Below are 20,177 nucleotides of genomic sequence, written 5' to 3'. Positions count from 1 at the left end.
GGGAAGTGTAGTCCGTTCGCGAACCGGCGCCGTGGGGCAGTCCCCCAACCGCGGGCAAGGGAGAGCTGCTTGGTGGCTCCAGGAAGCTGGGGGGTCAGGCTGATGGTGAGGCCTCTGGGGGAAGACAGGGCTGGGAGGATGTTTGTAGAATCCCTGGGGAAATCACAACCACATCTGCTTTCCCCTGGGTTCCTCTGCTTCTGCAGTCGGAACTCGAGAATCCCCGCCTTCCATAATGGGAATTTCAAATTTGTGGGGCTTAACGGTCATCTTATGCTGAGTGCTTTGCATACATGGTAGCGTTAAATCCTCGCAAAGCCCCTAGTTTACAGATGACGCATAGAGAAATAAAGTCACTTGTCCAAGGTCACAACTATAAATGGCAAAGCAACAATCAAAGGCATATATTTCTCTCTCTCTCTCTTTTTCTTTGGCCGCACCGTGCGGCAGATCTTAGTTCCCCAACCAGGGATGGAACCGGTGTCCCCTGCAGTGGAAACTCGGAGTCTTAACCACCCGACCGCCAGGAAAGCCCCTCAAAAGCATATTTTAAAATTAAAAACAACTACCACCACGACAATCATGATTTTTAAAAACACTGCCTTCCCATTTAAAGAGTGAGGAAACTGAGTCCTGCAGAGGTTCGATGACTTGCTCAAGATCTGTAAACTTGTAAGCAGCAAAATTCTGCGTCTTTTCACTTAGCCTCTCCTTAGTGGTCTGGGGGTCTGGCGGGAGGAGAGAAGAGGGGAACTTTGATGGGTTCTGGTGCCCAAACTCCAAAGAACTGCCCCACAGTATCCTGGGAAATTGTTCCGCGCTCAGAGGGAAGTGGGTACCTGCTCTCCTGTGAGGAAAACTCTGGACCTCTCAAGAATGCTTGTTGGAAGAGAGGCCCCGCTTCATTCTGAGTACAGGCGTTTCTGCTATAACCTGATACATGCTTTCCTGAAAAACCTGTAGTTCTGCAAAACAGTGCACTAAAAATGACAAGGCTTTATGGGAAAAATAGAATTAGGGACAGATTGCTCAAAACGTATGCAACTTAGTAATCACAGTGCTACAAAACCAATAACGTTTACTTATTTATTTATTTTTTAATATTTGTTTAGTTGCACCCGGTCTTAGTTGCCACACGTGGGCTCCTTAGTTAAGGCATGCATGTGAGATCTAGTTCCCTGACCAGGAATGGAACCGAGGCCCCCAGCACTGGGAGCACAGAGTCTTATCCACAGCACCACCAGGGAAGTCCCAATAACAATTCTAATAGAAATACTAGCACAGTTAAATATACACGGGGTATTTGTGCTTAGCAATCAATACTTTAAGTGCCTTCTTTGCAGTCTTAAAGGCTGGGGCTTGTACTTCCTTCACAGAGATGCCGGCTGGAGATACTAACTTCTAATGGAGACCATTTTCTTCAAAATTAAAAATCTGATCCAAGGTGTAGTCTTCCTCATTAATCTGTTATTTTAATGTGGGAAAATATCGTTGCAGTTTCTTCATCTGCTTTCACAGCTTTGCCACATACCATACCATTGTAGCAAGCAATGGGTCTTTGAAATCACTAAACGATCCACAGTGGATCTAAAGGAAGACATTTCTATAGAGTTGCAGCTTTTCCCCTTAAGATCTTCTTTTATCACTAAGGCTTCCTCTTTGCCTGTGAGAAACCTTGCCCTTGATTGCTTCAAAATGTTAACTTCCTAGAGAAAATGGCATATTAACCAACATGGCTGTGGTATGCTGACATCCTTACTCTGTTTACCAATTGTTTATGGGGTGATGCAAGTCAAAGAAGGTGGGCAGCAGAACAGGTGGTCTCCAAGCAGATGCCTAGACTTAGGTGAGGAGAGGGACCCGGCTTGGTTCTAAACCTGGTAGGCTCTATAATGGAAATGGAGAGTGGAATAGCATTTGTCAAATCCATAAAAAAGTCCTTCGGATTTTGATTGGGATTATAATGAATAAATTATTAATTTTGGGAGAATATGACTTTGTAATATTGAGTCTTCTATTCTTGGACAGGTATAATTTTTTTCGTGGGATATCTTATATGGCTTTCTTTGGTTCACTCACTGGATTTTACTGTTTTTACTTATTTACTTGTGGCCGGGATTTTGTTATTTTTTCCTAATGAGTTACTGCTGTTTTTAATGCTGAACTTGGATGTGGCTACCTTGTTGAGCTCACTCTTATTTGTTCTAGAATAGCTTGACAGATAATTCTCTATACTGTTCCAGTTAGATGACCCTGGTGTCCAGGGAAAAAAAGACAGTTTAGTTTTTCCAATCTTTATAACTCATTTCTCACCCCTCGCCCTTTGGCTGAGGGTTCCAATACAATGTTGAATGACAGTGGTGATAATGGACAATGCTTGTCTTGTTCTAGACATTTTAAAGGAATGCCCCTAAGGTTTCATCATTAAGTATGATGTTTTCAGTAGATTTCTAGTAGATTTCTAAATTTTATTCCTAATTTGCTGAGAAGTTGATTTTTTTTTTAAAAGCAGGCATTGACTTTTATCAAATGCTTTCTATGCCTTTGTTGATATGATCAGATGACTTTTCTGCCTTAATCTGTTAATGATGAACCATCCTCTGTTTCACTATTGCTGGATTTGATTTAATAACATTTTCTTTAGGGTTGTTGTGCATTTGTTTTCATGAATGGAATTGACTGACTCATGGTTTTCTTTCTCGCGCTGTCCTTGCCCAGTTATGACATAAGGGAAATGCTAGCTCTGTTCTACGATTTGGGGGAACCACCTACCTTTTCCTGCAGTCTGGAATGGTTTGTGATATATTGGAGTTATCTGTTCTTTGAACATTTGGTGGAATTTGACTGTAAGATCATCCATGCTTGGTGCCTTTTTGGTAGGTCTTTGGTTATAATTTCAACCTCTTCTGTGGATATTGGTTTATTCAGATTTCTTACTTTCTCCTGAGATAAATTTTTGTAATTTATATTTGCCTAGAACAATATTTTATCTAGGATTTCAGATTCATTGGTATAACTTTATGCATTTTATTTCTTATGAATCCTATGGATCTGAAGTTATATTTCTTTTGGCTTTCCTGATACTTATTTGTTCCTTCTCTTATTTTTGTGGATCAAATTTGCCAAAAATTTAAATAGAAAAACATTTCTGTTTTTACATTTTTTTGCTCAATATTGTTTTATTGGTGTTTAAAAAACTCCCAGCTTTTTGTTCTATTGATGATCTCTTCTACTTATTTGTTTTGGGGGGGGTATTTTATTTCATTAATTTCTTCCTCAATTGTTGACTCATTTTTTTGCATTTTAGTATTTATTTTGTTGTTATGTATACCCAGGTTTTGATTTGTAGCGCTTTCATTGTCATTCAGTTCCAAAAAAAGGTGTAATTTCAATTCCCCTTAACCCCCAAATTATTTAGAAATGTGGTTTTTAATATCTAGGTATATGGATTTTTCCTTGATTATCTTTTGGAGTTGATTTCTAATTTTATTTAATGAATGTATTTCAAATGACATAAATTCTTAGGAATTTGTTGAGATTTCCTTTATGAACTAGTATGTGGCATTTTTTTGTTTTGTTTTGGAAGTGTCCTGTTTTTAAAGGATGTACATTCTAGTTGTTGGGATAAGAGGTATGACTATACAAGTTTATTAATGATCTAATTCTTAACTATTATATCCTTACCTTTTTTTTATCTTGTTTTTTTTTTTTTTTTTTTTTTTTTTTGCGGTCGCAGGCCTCTCACCGCTGCGGCCTCTCCCGTTGCGGAGCACAGGCTCCGGACACACAGGCCCAGCGGCCATGGCTCACGGGCCCAGCTGCTCCGCAGCATGTGGGATCCTCCCGGACGGGGGAACGAACCCGCGTCCCCTGCATCGGCAGGCGGACTCTCAACCACTGCGCCACCAGGGAAGCCCCTTTTTTTCCTGTTTGATCTATTGGCTTCTGGAAGGTATAATAAAGTCTCCCATTATGAGTGAGGATATGTTCATTTCTCATTTTAGCTCTATCAGTTTTTACTTTATATATTTTGAAGTTATGTTGTCAGGTGCATAAGGGTTTATGATATTAATATGACACCAGTGAATTATTCCTTTTATCAATATGAAATATCCTTTGCTGTCCTTCGTAATGATTTTTGCTTTTAATGTGTCTTTTTTCGTAACATTTCCTTGGTACTTCTGTTCTCTTTCATTCATTCTTCTTTTCTTTTTTCTTTTTCTGTGGGTTGATTTTATCATACTGCTTCATTTCTGACACACTATAGCAATAGTTTGTGTAAAGCTATCCTCTTATGTTATTTTTTCTCCATATCCCCATTCCCACTTTTATTTCTTCCTCCACCTCAAAGACACACTTTCTGATTTATGTTTAATTTATGGTTCTTGGATATGTCTATATTTCTAAAACATGTATAGTGCTTTCTATATGTATGTGTTTTTAATTTACAAAAATTATACTAAGTACATTTCTATTTTTACATTTTTTTGCTCAATATTGTTTTAAGAGCAGTCCGTGTTGTTTGTGTATCTAGTTAATTGTGTCTGTTTGCTGCACAGCACTCCAATTTATTAGTTCACCATCCTTAATTATTCACCTACTAATGAAGAAGACCTACATTGCCTTGAATTCTTTGCTACTACAAACAATACTTCAATCAACAATCTTGTACTTATATCCTTTGGGACTTGTGTGAGAGTTTCTCTGGATTATATACCAAGATTGGGATTGCTGGATCATAGGATATACATACTGCATTATGCTAACCAAAGGTGCATGATAGTTCCAAATTCTATATGTCTTTACTAATACTAGCTCCTCTCTGACCTTTTAATTTTGACCACTCTGATGAATTTAAAATATGTTGTAATTTTCTAACTGATTTTGAGGGAGGTTGAGCATCCCTTCAGACTTGTTAGCTAGCTAGATTTCCTTTTATGTTAATTGCCTATTCATATCTTTTGCCCCGCCCCACACGGCATGTGGGATCTTCCCCAACCAGGGATCGAACCTGTGCCCCCTGCATTGGGAGCATGGAGTCTTAACCCCTGGACTGTCAGGGAAGTCCCTCCATTTTTTTTTTGGCGGTACGCGGGCCTCTCACCGTCGTGGCCTCTCCCGTTACGGAGCACAGGCTCCGGGCACGCGGGCTCAGCGGCCATGGCTCACGGGCCCAGCCGCTCCATGGCACGTGGGATCCTCCCGGACCGCGGCACGAACCCGTGTCCCCTGCATCGGCAGGCGGACCCTCAAGCACTGCGCCACCAGGGAAGACCCGTCCCTCCATTTTTATATTGGGATTCCTACTCCTAAATATTTGCAGGATTTTATTGTATATTCTGGATATTAATCACATTTTTTTTTGAAGCTGAAAATGTCTTCTCCCGGTTTGTCACTTATTAGTTAACTTTTTCAATCATGTCTTTGGAAGAAATCTTTAATCTTAATATAGTCAAATTCATCTCATATAGTTTATATTTTCTTGGTTTAAACAACTTTATTCACTCCAAAGTCATAAAAATATTCTATATTTTTCTACTAGCTGTTCTGGGTTGAACTGTTTCTCTTAAAAACAGATATGTTGGGCTTCCCTGGTGGCGCAGTGGTGGAGAGTCCGCCTGCCGATGCAGGGGACACGGGTTCGTGCCCCGGTCTGGGAAGATCCCGCATGCCGCGGAGCGGCTGGGCCCGTGAGCCATGGCCGCTGAGCCTGTGCGTCCGGAGCCTGTGCTCCGCAACAGGAGGCCGCAACGGTGAGAGGCCCGCGTACCACACACACACACACAAAACAAAAAACAGATATGTTGAAATCCTAACCGCCCCCCGCCCCCATACTCCAGAATGTGCTCTCATTTGGAAGCAGAGTAGTTGCAGATGTAATTAGTTAAATTAAGATGAGGTCATACTGTCATAGGATGGGCCCCTAATCCGATATGACTGACGTCCTTATAAGAAGTCATTTGAAGACAAACACAGAGAGGGAGAATACCATGTGATGAGGAAGGCTGAGATTGGAGTTATGCAGTGCAGCTGCAAGCTGAGGAACTCCAAAGATTACCAGTAAACCACTAAAAGCTCAGAAGAGGCAAGGAAGGATTCCCCTACAGCTTCCAGAGGGAGCATGGCCCCACTGACACCTTGATTTTGTACTGGTAGCTTCCAGAACTGTGAGACAATACGCTTCTGTCGTGTTAAGCCACGCAGTTTGTGGCACCTTGTTCTGGCAGCCCTATGAAATGAATATACTAGCTTTATAGATTTATCTTTCATATTTAGGTCTCTAATCCATTTATTTGACCTTCATATTATGGTGAGAGGTAGGGAACCAACTTTTCTTTTCTCCTTATAAGGAACCAGTTTTCCCAATACCATCCTTTAACAATCCATCTTTTCCTTTCTGATTAGGATGCTTATTCTGAAATATCTCAAGGTTTTTTATGTACACGTGTCTCTTTCTTTCCTCTCTGTTCTGTTGCTTTGATCAGTTTGTCTGCTTATGTGCCATTCCACTTTTGTCTTTTTTTTTTTACTCTGGCTTTTGGGTATATCTTATCTGATACAGAAAATTCCTCTTTTTTGGGATCAAACTCTGGGCCTTAGCAGTGAAAGTTCTGAGTCTTAACCACTGGACCGCCAGGGAATTCCCTAAACTTTTTTTCTTCATAAACATCTTGTGGATTGACAGGTGAATTCCTAGATTACTTTTAAACTTTTGTTACTATTCTGAATGGAATCTTATTTTTTGTTAGAGTTTCTGGTTGTTTACTATTATGTAGAGGAATGTTATTCATTTTTCCAGTTTGATATTTTATTTGGCCAATTTGCTGACTTACAGTTTTAATGGTTTTGAGTTTCTGTATGGAATACCAAATCACATCCAAATAATGACAATTTTGTCATTCTCCCTCCCATTCCGTATATACATATTTATAATGTCTTATTGCAATGGTCAGGACCCCTAGGAGTGAACAGTAGTAGTGATTGTGTTCTTCCTGATCTTAAAGGGAATGAGCTTAAGGTTCCGTCTTTTTTTTTTTAATTTATTTAATTTATTTATTTTTGGCTGCGTTGGGTCTTTGTTGCTGTGCATGGGCTTCTCTCTAGTTGCGGTGAGTGGGGGCTACTCTTCCTTGCCGTGCACGGGCTTCTCATTGTGGTGGCTTCTCTTGTTGCGGAGCACGGGCTCTAGGCGCACGGACTTCAGTAGTTGTGGCATGCGGGCTCAACAGTTGTGGCGCATGGGCTCAGTAGTCGTGGCTCGCGGACTCTAGAGCGCAGGCTCAGTAGTTGTGGCACACGGGCTTAGTTGCTCCGCGGCATGTGGGATCTTCCCGGACCAGGGCTCAAACCTGTGCCCCGTGCATTGGCAGGTGGATTCTTAACCATTGCGCCACCAGGGAAGCCCAAGATTCTGTCTTAATTGTGTGGTGTGTGGTAGATTTTTAGTAGATAGTCCTTATCAAATTATGGAAGTTCCTTTCTATCCCTAGTTTTCTGAGAGCTTTTATCATAAATAGATGTTGAAGTTTATTAAATGTTTTTTTCAATCCATGGAGGTGACCATATGACTTTCCTCCTTTATTCCATAATGTAGTGCATTACATTGTTAACTTTCTGATGTTTATTAAAACCTACTCAATTATGTTTTATTTTTCATACATTATTGTATTTGCTTATCTAATATTTTATTTAGGAATTGTATTTATACTTAGAAAGTAAAATGGGCCTCTAATATTCTTTTCCTAAATTGTTCCTATTCACTTTAGGAATCAAGGATATACCAGCTTTGTAAAATGAATTTCTCTTCTTCTCCCTGTAATAATTTGTATACAGCAGGTATTACTTGTTCCTTGAAAGCTTGGTAGAATTCCCCTGTTAAACCTTCTGGGACTTCTTTTAACTAAAATTTCAGGTTCTTTAATTGTTGTTGGTCTTTTCAAAGTTTACTGTTTCTTGTTTCAGTATTGGCATTTTCTATTCTTGTGGAAATTTGTCCATTTTGTCAGTTTTCAAGTGTATTGGTTTATGTAGTTCAAAAATTTACTTTATCATTTAAGAATATCTATATCTATAGTTTCCCCCCTTTTTAGTTATGCATTTTGTTTTTTATTTGTATGTTTCTTTTTTTCTATCAGTCTTGCCTGAAGCATTTCTATCTTATTAGAATTTCAAGTTGCCAAGTTTCGGTTTTTGTTGATCTTCTCTATTTTTCTACTTTGTCAATTTCTGCCTTTAAATTTTTTTCTTCTTGTTTTTTTTTTGGATTTTTCTCTGTTGTTTCATATTTAAGTTCCTAAAATGAGGCTTCCTTCATTTGTTTTCAATCTTTTGATAAGAAATATTCAAAGCAATAGATTACCGTTGAATCATTGCTTTGGTAGTGCTTTTGTTGCCATTCAGTTATAAGGATTTATTTCTTTTATGTTTTATTTTTTAACTCAATAGTTATTCATATTATATTATTTAAGTTTCCAGGCTTCTGTATTTTTGTTTTTTAGAGTCATCTACACTGATATGGATAACTATGGTATAATGAAGAGAGTCCAGAATGCAGTGCCTCAGAAGACATTTATTTATTTCACAAAACATCCCAGAGTAGGTAGGTGGCCTCGCCCCAAGAGGTCATCAGGTCCCACCTTTCTTATTGCCCTGCTTTGAGCATCATCCTGACTCATACGGTTGAAGCCATCTTAGGGTCACCAAATCTGTGTTCCCCTCTGTGAGAAGACAGAATGAAGAAGTATGGAACAATTAGCTTCATTTTAAGGACATGACACAGAAGTTGCCCACCTTACTTCTGCTTATATCCCACTGACCAAAAATTAGTCATATGGCTACAGGAGACAGAGTACTAAAAACAGAAAGTGAACCAGTTACGTTAGCAGAGAGAATTTAATAAAAGGAATTGGTTGAGTTAGTGAAATAGATGTTGAGATGACAAAGTGGGGATATTGTATTAATCAGAGATAATAGATGCAGAAATTCGCTTTCACCCCCTAGGACTGGGGCAACAAAGGGAATAGGTTTCTAGTTGTTTACTATTATGTAAACATAATAGAGTTATTAAAATCATGGTAGGGTTATTAGAATCTAGAAGTTTGAAGGAATACTCCAGTAGAGCTGGAACCCAGGCCTCTGACAAGGGGACAGCTGGTCTTTGTATGTCAGAGAGAGAAAAATGAGACTGAGAGTATGGAAAAGACAGGAGTCAGCTGCTGCCATCAGGGGGAAGAACCACTGCTGGGGTGATGCTAACAGGAAAGGGAAGCAAAACAGGAAGAAGCACGTACTTTCTCCTTCCAGCCTTTTGTCTTTCTTTCTTGTGCTTCCTCTGAAAAGAACCAAGTAGGGAGCTGGCGGCCTCAGAGCCGCAAAGCAGAGTGCAAAAGGGTGGGTTTGGGTTAAGAAACAATGGACTAGTCACCAACACAGTTCACCCACCCTTTTGACCACTCAGCATCCATACATATCTTTCTACACACATTTGAACTTCCATTTAAGAACCATAAAACATCATGTTTCACCTAATCTTGAACAAAGATGCTCTCATCTGCTCTCCAAACAGGGGAGATACAGAATTCCTCACATTTCCATTTTCCCCTCTATGCTAGTTGCAAGTTTTACACTTACTTGCTGTTCTTTTAGTGTTTACTCTAAAAATATCTTCATGTGTATTCAACAAAATCCTCTCCATTTATAAGTTTTTCAAGATGTTAGTTCTTTTTTAAACACCTAAATTTGACATTGTTACTGTACTTTTGATAGAGTTTTGATATGTTTACCTTTTTTTGTTTATTTTTCCTTTTCTTATCATTCCTTCTTGTATTTCAGACCTTCATTCTAGGGTTAGTTTTATTCTTCCTGAAGTATATCTCTTAGAAGTTCTTTTGAAGAGGGTGTCCTGGGAATCAATTCCTAGTTTTTGGTTTGTCTAAACAATAATTTTATTTTTGTTCTTGAAAGATTCTGCTGGACAAACAATTCTAGTGTGACAGTTATTTTATTTCGGCACTCTGAGGGTCTCATTCCACTATCTTCTGGCTTCCATTATTGCTGTTGAAAAATAAAAAGTAATGCTTTGGCTTTGTCTAATGATTTTCTCTTTAGTGTGCTGAAGTCTACTATATATCTAGCATGGATGTTTTAAAATATGTTCTGCCTGGGATTCATTGGGTTTCCTGAATTTGAGGAAGAATCTTTCATCAATTCTGAAAAATTCCCAGATATGATCTCTTCATATATGCTTCTCTCCCTTCTATTATCTTTTTTGTTCTTAAACCATGAATTAGGGACTTCCCTGGTGGCACCGTTGTTAAGACTCTGTGCTCCCAATGCGGGGGCCTGGATTCGATCCCTGGTCAGGGAACTAGATCCCACATGTGTGCCGCAACTAAGAGTTCGCATGCCACAACTAAGGAGCCAGCGAGCTGCAACTTAGGAGCTGGCGAGCCGCAGCTAAGACCCAGCGCAACCAAATAAATAAATAAATATTTAAAACCATGAATTAGATGTACGTTGGACCTTCCCACTCTGTCCCATATTTCTTAACCCATTGTTTATAATGTCTGTCTTTTTTCTCCCTGGGCTGTGCTCTGTGTAATTTCTTTCTTTTTTTAAATTAATTAATTAATTAATTTTTGGCTGCATTGGGTCTTCGTTGCTGCATGAGGGCTTTCTCTAGTTGTGGCAAGCAGGGGCTACTCTTCGTTGTGGTGCGCGGGCTTCTCATTGCGGTGGCTGTTCTTGTTGCGGAGCATGGGCTCTAGGTGCGTGGGCTTCAGTACCTGTGGCACGCGGGCTCAGTATTTATGGCGCATGGGCTTAGTTGCTCCGCGGCATGTGAGATCTTCCCGGACCAGGGCTTGAACCCATGTCCCTGCATTGGCAGGCGGATTCTTAACCACTGTGCCACCAGGGAAGTCCCTGTATAATTTCTTCAAGTACATATGTGTTCTAGTTTCTTCTCCTTTCAGCTGTGATATAATCTATTTAATATGTCCACTGGGTTTTAAATTTTTCATATATGTAATTTCTAGTTTTTCTTGTTCAAATCTTCCTTGCCAATCTTGATACTCTGTTTTTCCTTCAGTATTTTTTAAACGCCATCTTCAATCTCTTTAAACATTTATTTATTTTATATTCAGTACCTTATAATTTCAATATTTATACCAACTCTGAGTATGGTTCTGAGGTTTATTGCTTCTGCTTGTGTGGTTTGTGGAACTCACGTTCCTTGGGATTTTATCTGTGGAAATTCTTTAAAGCCTGGGTTTAAAATGCATTTCCCTGGATAGAGTTAGTGTTTGCTTATGCCGTGTACCTATGGGAATAGCCAACGTGGGACCACTCTAAAATTTTGTCTGGAGGTCTTTCAGGTTACACAGATAGTACAAATTTAGGCTTTAAACCCACAGGAATATGGACTTACTGTTAGGAATTCTCAGGGGAAATCTTTTTCTCTTGATTTACTCATCATAAAGGCGGAGACAAACATATATTCCCACCATCTTTTTCAGATGGAGAGCTTTTTAAAAAAGTACCAACTGAAGGTTTGCCCTCAGGTTCTAGAATTTTTTATATAGGTCTCTGATCTTTCCTCTCACTCTGCTTAAGTCCCAGGACTTTTCTCCTGTGAACATGGTTCATTAACACCCAGGCTTCATGCAGTTAACCCCAGGAAAAGTACTGAGTCTAGAGCTCTCTTTACTTCTCTGGATTCATGTTTCTTGGTTTTGGTCTGCAAGGATATACTTAAGGCACACTGTCTCTCCTTCAAGAATGGCCCAACCAAGAGGAAGTGTCTGGGCCCCCAGGCCTCACCTGCTCTCATTGAATCAGAGAGCTAGTTTACATACAATTAACTGTACCTATTCATTTTTAAATTAATTATATCCTGTCCCTAGCTTTCATGGACAGCAAATTCAATTACTCATTAATCTCATAGTTCTCTTATTCAGAGAACAGTGAAGAACTGTTAATATCCTAAAACTAAGGAATATGTCTTACGGGCTGAATTGTGTCTCCCCCCACCCCACCCCCAAACTCATATGTTGAAGGCCTCATCCTCAGTACCTCAAAATGACTGTATTTGGAGCTAGGGCCTCTAAAGAGGTTAAGTGGACAACAAAAAAATGGTAATTACGTGAGGTGATAGAGGTGCTAACGAACCTGATTGTGGTAATCATTTCGTACTGTATGCATGTATCGAATCGTTCCATCATATACCTTAAACTTATACAATTGTTCTATGTCAATTATATGTCAATAAAGCTAGGAAAAATAAAAATAGATGCAATGTGGCATCCTACTTGGGATCCCGGAAAGGAAAAAGAACATTGGTGGAAAAACTAGGGAAATCCAGACAAAGTCTGAAGTTTCACTTAAAAAGCATAAAAATAAAGTAGGATAAGTGCTATTAAAAATTTCCAAAATACAGCAAGAGGGAAGAGATATGGGAACATATGTATAACTGATTCACTTTGTTATAAAGCAGAAACTGACACACCATGGTAAAGCAATTATACCCCAATAAAGATGTTAAAAAAAAATTAAAAAAATAAATTTCCAAAATACAATGAGAGGACACACCAGGAGCAACTAATCAGGACGCAAAGATTTCAAAGCAGAGTAAAAATCTGGATGTAATTTTTTCAGTGAAAAACCCAAGGTACCTGCCTCTAGAAACAGGCAATTATTCTAAAGGTTAACTGACTTGTTTTATGGTTGCTGTTGTTATTATTATCATTTATCATTTTTGTCTCTCCCTTGCTACACACACACACACACACACACACACACACACACACACACGCACACACACACACACACACACACACACGGACACTAAGCTTCATGATAAAGAGGTCAAATCTATATTATTCACTTCCTTACCCCCAGTATCTAGAACAATGCCTGGCATACGGTAAAACAATGCCTGCCTCGAAAAATATATATGCTGAGTGAATGAATGAGCCATAGAATTGGAAATACCATAATTTAGTCAGTCATTTCCCTGTTAACAGACGTTCAGATGGTCTCCAATTCAGATTGGTTTTGTTGTGATTGCCTTCTAGTGCTGTTATATACAACATATCTTTAGCTACTGAAGCATATCCTTAGCTACGAATCCCTTCGTTCCTGTAGTATGGATTCCTCAAGATAACACTTCTGTCACAGCTTTATGCCCCCTTTTTAAAAACTTTTAACAGGAAATGCCTTTCCTAAAAGGTTGTGATGATTTACTGTCACATCAGCAGTGTATAAAACTTTCTTTCCCCACTCTAGATAATGTCAGTTGTTTTAATATTTTCCAATTTGTTGAATGAATAATTGTATTTCATTTCAAATTAAATTTAAAAATCTTAAAACACTGGGAAAAAAAGAGGTTAAGTGGAAACGAGGCCATTAGGGTGGGTCCTAATCTAATCGTGACTGGTGTCCTTATAAGAAGAAGAAAATTGAACACACAAAGAGACACCAGAGGGAGTTCCCTGGTGATCCAGTGGCTAAGACTCTGTGCTTCCAATGCAGGGGGCCTGGGTTCGATCCCTGGTCAGGGAGCTAGATCCCATATGTTGCAACTAAGGGTTTGCATGCCACAACTAAAGACCCTAAATGCCGCAACTAAAGATTCTGCATGCAGCAACTAAAAGATCCCACGTGCCCCAACTAAGATCAGGCGCAGCCAAATAAATAAATAAAATATTTAACGAAATAAAACAAAAAAAAAACCAAAGAGACACCAGGGATGTGTGTGCACAGGGGAAAGAAGGCAGTCATCTGCAAGCCAAGGAGAGAGACCTCAGAAGAAGCCAAATCTGCCCACACCTTGATCTTGGGCATCTAGTCTCCAGAACTGTGAGAAATAAATTTCTGTTGTTGTTTAAGCCACCCAACCTGTGGTACTTTGTTATGGCAGCCCCAGCAGACTAATACTGTCTCCGATGCTATAATTTCAGACACCATCTTAGTAGCACAGAAGGAGGAACTATGATTTGACACTGGGGCCTTTCCAAAGCTGTTCCCATCACACCCATTGCACAGCCTGGTTTGGCAGACAGACTCAACAAGCCCAGGCCTAGGATGTGTCTCACTCATGTATCATGTTTCTTTTTTCAGGGTCCTTCTGCTCAGGAATGAATCTGAGGCCAGGCAACATCTTGGTGATGCTCCAGCCTTTCCAGCTGACTTGGTGTAGAGGACCTGTGGGATGTGCTGAGGAGGACTGAGGGAGAAGTGAGGACAGCAGGAGTTAGGGAGGGGGAAGGGGGGCAGAAGCACTCTCTCAGGCCCGAAACCAGATTCTCTGAATAGGTGTGGGTGAGGAAGGCATTTTATGACGTCTAGAAACACAGGGGGAAATGCAGGAAGGGAACGATGTCCAGTGAGTTTAGGACTAAGTGATGCAGAGGTGGCGCAAGCATCCCAGCCCTCTTTTGCCTCTCTTGATTAACTCGGGGGGCTCATTCAATCATAAATAATTGCATCTATTCACCTTTATTAATTCCCTCCCCCAGACTTCATGTATGACAAATTCATTCTCTCACTGGAAAAATATTTCCTGAGCACAATCAATGTATTGGGCATATAGCAGCTGAGCAGGCAGTCTCTGCCTTCACACAGCTCCAAATCTGGGCGAGCAAGCTCTCACAAGAGTGAATGTTTCACAAAATGGTTTAAAGACTTAAACATAAGACATGACACCATAAAACTCCCAGAAGAGAGCATAGGCAAAACATTCTCTGACATAAATGTAATGTCCATCAACAGATGAATGGATAAAGAAGATGTGGTACATATATACAATGGAATATTACTCAGCCATAAAAAAGAATGGAATAATGGCATTTGCAGCAACCTGGATGCAACGCAACTAGAGATCATCATACTCAGTGAAGTATGTCAGAAAGAGAAAGACAAATACCATATGATATCAATTCTATGTGGAATCTAAAATATGGCACAAATGAACCTATCTATTGATCCAGAACAGAAGCAGACTCATAGACATAGAGAACAGACTTGTGGTTGCCAAGGGGGAGGGGGGGAGGGAGAGGGAGGGACTGGGAGTTTGGGGTTGGCAGGTGCACACCATTACCTTTAGAATGGTTAAACAACAAGGTCCTACTGTATAGCACAGGGAACTCGATTCACTATCCTGTGATAAACCATAATGGAAAAGAATATAAAAAAGAATGTATATAAGTGTATAAATGAGTCACTTTGCTGTACAGCAGTTATTGGCCCACATTGTAAGTCAACTATACTGCAATAAGAAAAAATTGAAGAAAAAAACATTAAATACATCTACAATATCATTAAAAAAAAAAAAAGAATGAGTGTTTCAGAAGGGGCAGTAGGGGTGCTGCGGGAGCACAGGCACAGAAAGAACCAACTAGACCTGAAGGCCCTCAGTGAGGAAGCTGAGACCTGAAAGATGAGGAGGGGTGGGAAGGGAGAGAGTTTCAGATTCAAGAGAACTGGGTTGTGAAAGCCCTAAAGTAATTAAAGTATCAGTTCATGACACTGAGGAAGCCCCACGTGGCAGGACTGTGGAGTGACGGGGATGGTGGCCCAGGCTGAGGCAGCAAGCAGAAGCCTGCTGGGAAGAGGGATCTGGGAATGGGAAAGGGTAAGGATTTTAGACTCTCCCTGAAGGACAATGGTCTGGTCTCTGTGTGGGGTTCCAGTGGGGGACCTGATCTGACCGTGGAGTCCTGGTGGGGCCCTTGTCTGTCCATGGGGTCCTGGTGAGGCCCTGGTCTGTCCGTGGGGTCCCGGTGAGGGCCCTGGTCTGTCCGTGGGGTCCCAGTGGAGGCCCTGGAAGGGCCCACAGAAGGATTAAGCAGGGAAGTGACTACTAGATCATGCATGGATTGTAGAGCAAGATTTGGAAGGTTGCTGTTGTAGTAGTACAGGAGAGAGATGGTGATGGCTTGGAGGAGGGTAGCTTCTGTGGGGACCGAGAGAAGTGACAGATTTTGAATCTCTGGCACATGGGAAAGGATCTGATATGGAGTGAGGGAGCAGGTGGAGGTAAGTGTGACTCTCAGATTTCTAGGGAGACAGAAGAGCCAGGAGAGAAGAGAGAGGAGAGAAGAGGTCTAGCTGTTACTCTAGGAGGTCTGTTAAGGGGAAGAAGGATCTTTTTTTTTAAGAGTATGGAGAAGGAATAATAATATCTGGACACAGCTTTGGGACGCCAAGGAATGGCAGGGTGTATTACTGTCCACAGTGTTTGCTGTCTCTCCTGAAATATCCCCACTTGATATCAAGCTTGGCCATATGACTGGCTTTAGCCAATGAAATGTGAACACCGTGATGTACATCTCTTCCAAGCTGAAGCTTCAAGAGCCAGCTCACGGCTGTCCATGTCTCTTTTCCCTCTGCCAGGAGGGTGGCAGTGTTTCAGAGGCTGCCCCATCAGCCCAGGTTAACGAAGGAAGAAGTGGAGCAGAGCCCAGCCCACCCATGTTGGACATGGCACAAGCGTGAGTGTCTACCTTTATGTGAGTCACTGGGACTTGGGTTCATTTGTTTCCGCAGCATATCCTGATTACTTCTCTCCTCCTCCAGACCTTGAGGTGTTTGGCAAGCGGGGGAGATGAAGAGCCTTCAGTTAGGATTGTGGGATTATCTTTGGAGAATGGTCCTGTTTTAGTTAAGATAAGAATTGGAGGGAACATCGAGGGAAAGGTTTACAGGGGTTGCAGTGGAAGAGTTTGGGAAGGATGGAGTGAGGCAGGAGCTGGTAGAGCAAAAGACAACACAGAGAATGATGGAGATGAGAGAACCTGAGATGACGAGATGAGCTTGTGTTTGGGGGGATTACCAAGGGAAACAAAAGAGAGGAAACATGATGAATTTGGTCATGACACCCCTTGGAGGGCAGTGGGCTCTCAAGTTCAGAACCACATATTGCTTCAGAAGGTAGCCTCCTAGTCCCATCTACTCCCTCTCACTTTACTCTCTTAATGTTCCTCGTCATTCTTATCACAATCAGCTCACTTCTGAGTTGTTGGTGTCCTTCTGATAGAATGTGACTTCCATGCTGTAAGAGTCCGGCCTGAGTTGTTTATCACTGTACCCTGAATTCTAAGCACAGGGGCCCAGCCAGCTGTGAGATGGATGAATGAATGCATAAAACTTACGGATCCATCCTGTTCGTCATGGTCTCTCCCATCAGTAAGAAGGGTGGTTCTCAGCAGTCTGTAAACCTAGGTTTGACTCTTGGCTCATAGTTTTCTGTCTTAGTCATTGTGGGCAAGTTACCTAACCTCTCTGACCTTGGTTTCCTTAGCTTTAAAATGGGATACTCATAGATATCTAAGTCATAGGGCTCTTCTCAGAATTAAATGAGATGATTTATCTCATTTAAAGGACTCAGCGTGTTGAACAACTAGCCAGTTCTTTGGGACTTCTTCTGTCCTAATTTTAGAAAGGCGTCTATGCTGATACCCAGTGCAGACAAATATGCCAGTCCTCTCCACTAGAACTCCACACAGTTTTCCCAATCTCCTTGCTCCTCAACAGAGGAAAAGAGATTTGTCCAGAGACCCACAGGGTATACTGAAGACCCAGCCAGGGCTGTCCCCACTACGCCTTAGAAGGAAGTGGCTCTCTCAGCTAGTGAGGAGTGTGACTCAAAAGAAATATCCAGGAAAAAAAAAGAGGGGGAGAGAAAAAGAAAGAAAGAAAGGAAGGGAGGGAGGGAGGGAGGGAGGGAGGAAGGAAGGAAGGAAGAAAGGAAGGAAAAAGACAGAAAGAAAGAAAGAAAGAAAGAAGAAAGAAAGAAAAAGAAAGAAAGGAAAAAGAAAGAAAGATCCAGCAGGCAAGTGAGTGGATTCGTTTCCTATAGCTCCTATAACAAATTACCAAAAACTTAGTGGCTTACAAGAACACGAATTTACTGTCTTACAATTCTGGAGGTTAGAAGTGTAAAATCCCTCTCACTGGGCTAAAATCAAAGTGTCATAGGGCTGCATTCCTTATGGAGGCTTGAGGGGAGAACCCATTTCCTTGCCTTTTCCAGCTTCTAGAGACCACCTGCACTCCTTGGCTCGTGGCCCCTTCCTTCATCTTCAGAGGCAGCGTGACATCACTCTGAGCTCTGCTTCCATCCTCACATCTTCTCTGACTCTCCTGCCTCCCTCTTTCACTTATAAGGACGCTTGTGATTACATTGGGTCTACCTGGATAATCTGGAATCCTCTCCCCATCTCAAAATCCTTAGCTTAATCATGTTTGCAGCGTCTCCCTTTTGCCATGTAAGATAACATATGGACAGGTTCCAGGCATTAGGACATGGACATCTTTGGAGGGTCATTTTTCTGCCTACTACAGAGGGCAAGTTGGAAATGTGCTCTCAGGCCTCAGAGCACTCTTCGTCCCTCTCTGGTCTCTCCAGCTGTTGCTGATCTCATTTCTTTCCCCCCTTTTCCCATTTTTTTCCCCCATCCTCACAGCTTACTTTAAAACAGCTATCATCAGCTAGAGGCATTTGCTCCAAATTGCCTAATCCTTAAGAATGGTGGTCCAAGTTAAGGTCCCCTCTGATTATGTCCATTAGAAGGAGCTTGATCAGAGTCTCCAGGTGGAGCTTCTAGAACAGCACAGTCCAAGAGAAATAGAATGTGAGCCACAAATGTGAGTCACATATATCATGTCAAATTTCCAGGAATCCTGTTTAAAAAAAATACGTTAAAAAGAAATAGATGGAATTAACTTTAATAATACATATTGTATTTAATACAATGTATTGGACATACGATTTTAGCATGCATTTAATAGAAAAATTATTAATGAGATATTTTATATTGTCTTTGAAATCTGGTGTGTAGTTTATACTTCAGGACATCTCAATCCAGACTAGCCACATTCCAAGTGCTTAATATTGATAATATTATACTGGACGGTGCAGGCCTAGAACCTAAACTCTGCGAGAGCCCCAGGGCCTAGAACAGTCCCTGGAGCAATGGGCACTCAGATTTGTGGAATGCAGGAATTAATGGACTGCTCTGTTCAGGTTTAGGCTCTTTTTCAAAAGCCCTGGGCCACTGACTCAAAGAAGGAAGCCTGGTACTTCCCTGGTGGCACAGTGGTTAGGAATCCGCCTGCCAGTGCAGGGGACATGGGTTTGAGCCCTGGTCCGGGAAGATCCCACATGCCATGGAGCAACTAAGCCCGTGTGCCACAACTACCGAGCCTGCTCTCTAGAGCCTGCGAGCCACAACTACCGAGCCTGCGAGCCACAACTACCGAAGCCCGCTTGCCCTAGAGCCCATGCACTGCAACCACTGAAGCCCGCGTGCCTAGAGCCGGTGCTCTGCAGCAAGAGAAGCCACCGCAGTGAGAAGCCCACATACCACAACAAAGAGTAACCCCCTCTCGATGAAACTAGAGAAAGCCCACGTGCAGCAACGAAGACCCAACACAGCCAAAAAAAAAAAGGAAGCCTAACTGGGGGTGGGGGGAGTGGGGAATCCTGTACATCTAATTTGCATAATCCCTCCCGGGTGTGCTTGCTCTCCAGGCAACTTCCCTCTAGTGATTTCCACTGGGTCCGCTCTTACCCAGGCAACCCTTTTTAATTTATTTTTTGGCTGTGCCATGCACTTTACAGTATCTCAGTTCCCTGACCAGGGACTGAACCCAGGCCACGGCATTAGAAGCCCAGAATCCTAACCACTAGGCCATCAGGGAACTCCCTAATCCCAGGCAACCTTGAAAAATGCACCGTTGAGCTGTGCTTAGTCCTGTCTGGAAGGTAAAGGACAGAAAGAGACTCTCCATGGAGCCAATTCCCAGGAGACCAGGGGTGGGTGCGTGAAGAAGAAAGCCCCCAAGCCAGCCCTTTGTGATCTGGTTCTGGTCCCTACTCATCTCCTGCCTTATCACATTGTTCTGGACTGAATAATGCCCTCCCCCCTCAAATCTGTACATTGAAGCCCTGACCCCCAAGTGTGGCTGAGTTTGGAGATAGGGTTTTTAGGGAGGTAATTAAGGTTAAATGAGGTTATAAGGCTGGGGCCCTAATCCAATAGGACTGGTGTCCTTATTGGAAGAGGAAGAGACATGAAAGGCATGTGCACGAAGAGAAAAGGCCACGTGAGGACACAGTGAGAAGGTGGCTGTCTGCAAGCCAAGGAGAGAGGCCTCAAGAGAAACCAACCCTTCTG

General features: G+C 41.6%; 1 long non-coding RNA gene across 3 annotated transcripts in view; it reads left to right on the top strand.

Moving 5' to 3' along the window:
• The window catches only part of LOC113605876 (uncharacterized), a 40,829-nt gene that overhangs the window by 340 nt on the left and 20,312 nt on the right, over positions 1-20,177 (top strand). For all 3 annotated transcript variants that reach the window (XR_003427382.1, XR_003427381.1, XR_003427380.1), the window contains exons 2-3: positions 14,119-14,235; positions 16,393-16,490. This is a non-coding gene — a long non-coding RNA (uncharacterized LOC113605876). The remainder of the gene's footprint in view (positions 1-14,118; positions 14,236-16,392; positions 16,491-20,177) is intronic.

This window comes from Aethalodelphis obliquidens, unplaced genomic scaffold (genome assembly GCF_003676395.1).
Source record: "Aethalodelphis obliquidens isolate GAN/ISIS:26980383/991018 unplaced genomic scaffold, ASM367639v1 scaffold43, whole genome shotgun sequence".
NCBI classification, from domain to species: domain Eukaryota; kingdom Metazoa; phylum Chordata; class Mammalia; order Artiodactyla; family Delphinidae; genus Aethalodelphis; species Aethalodelphis obliquidens.
This window is presented reverse-complemented; position numbering and strand designations above follow the sequence as displayed.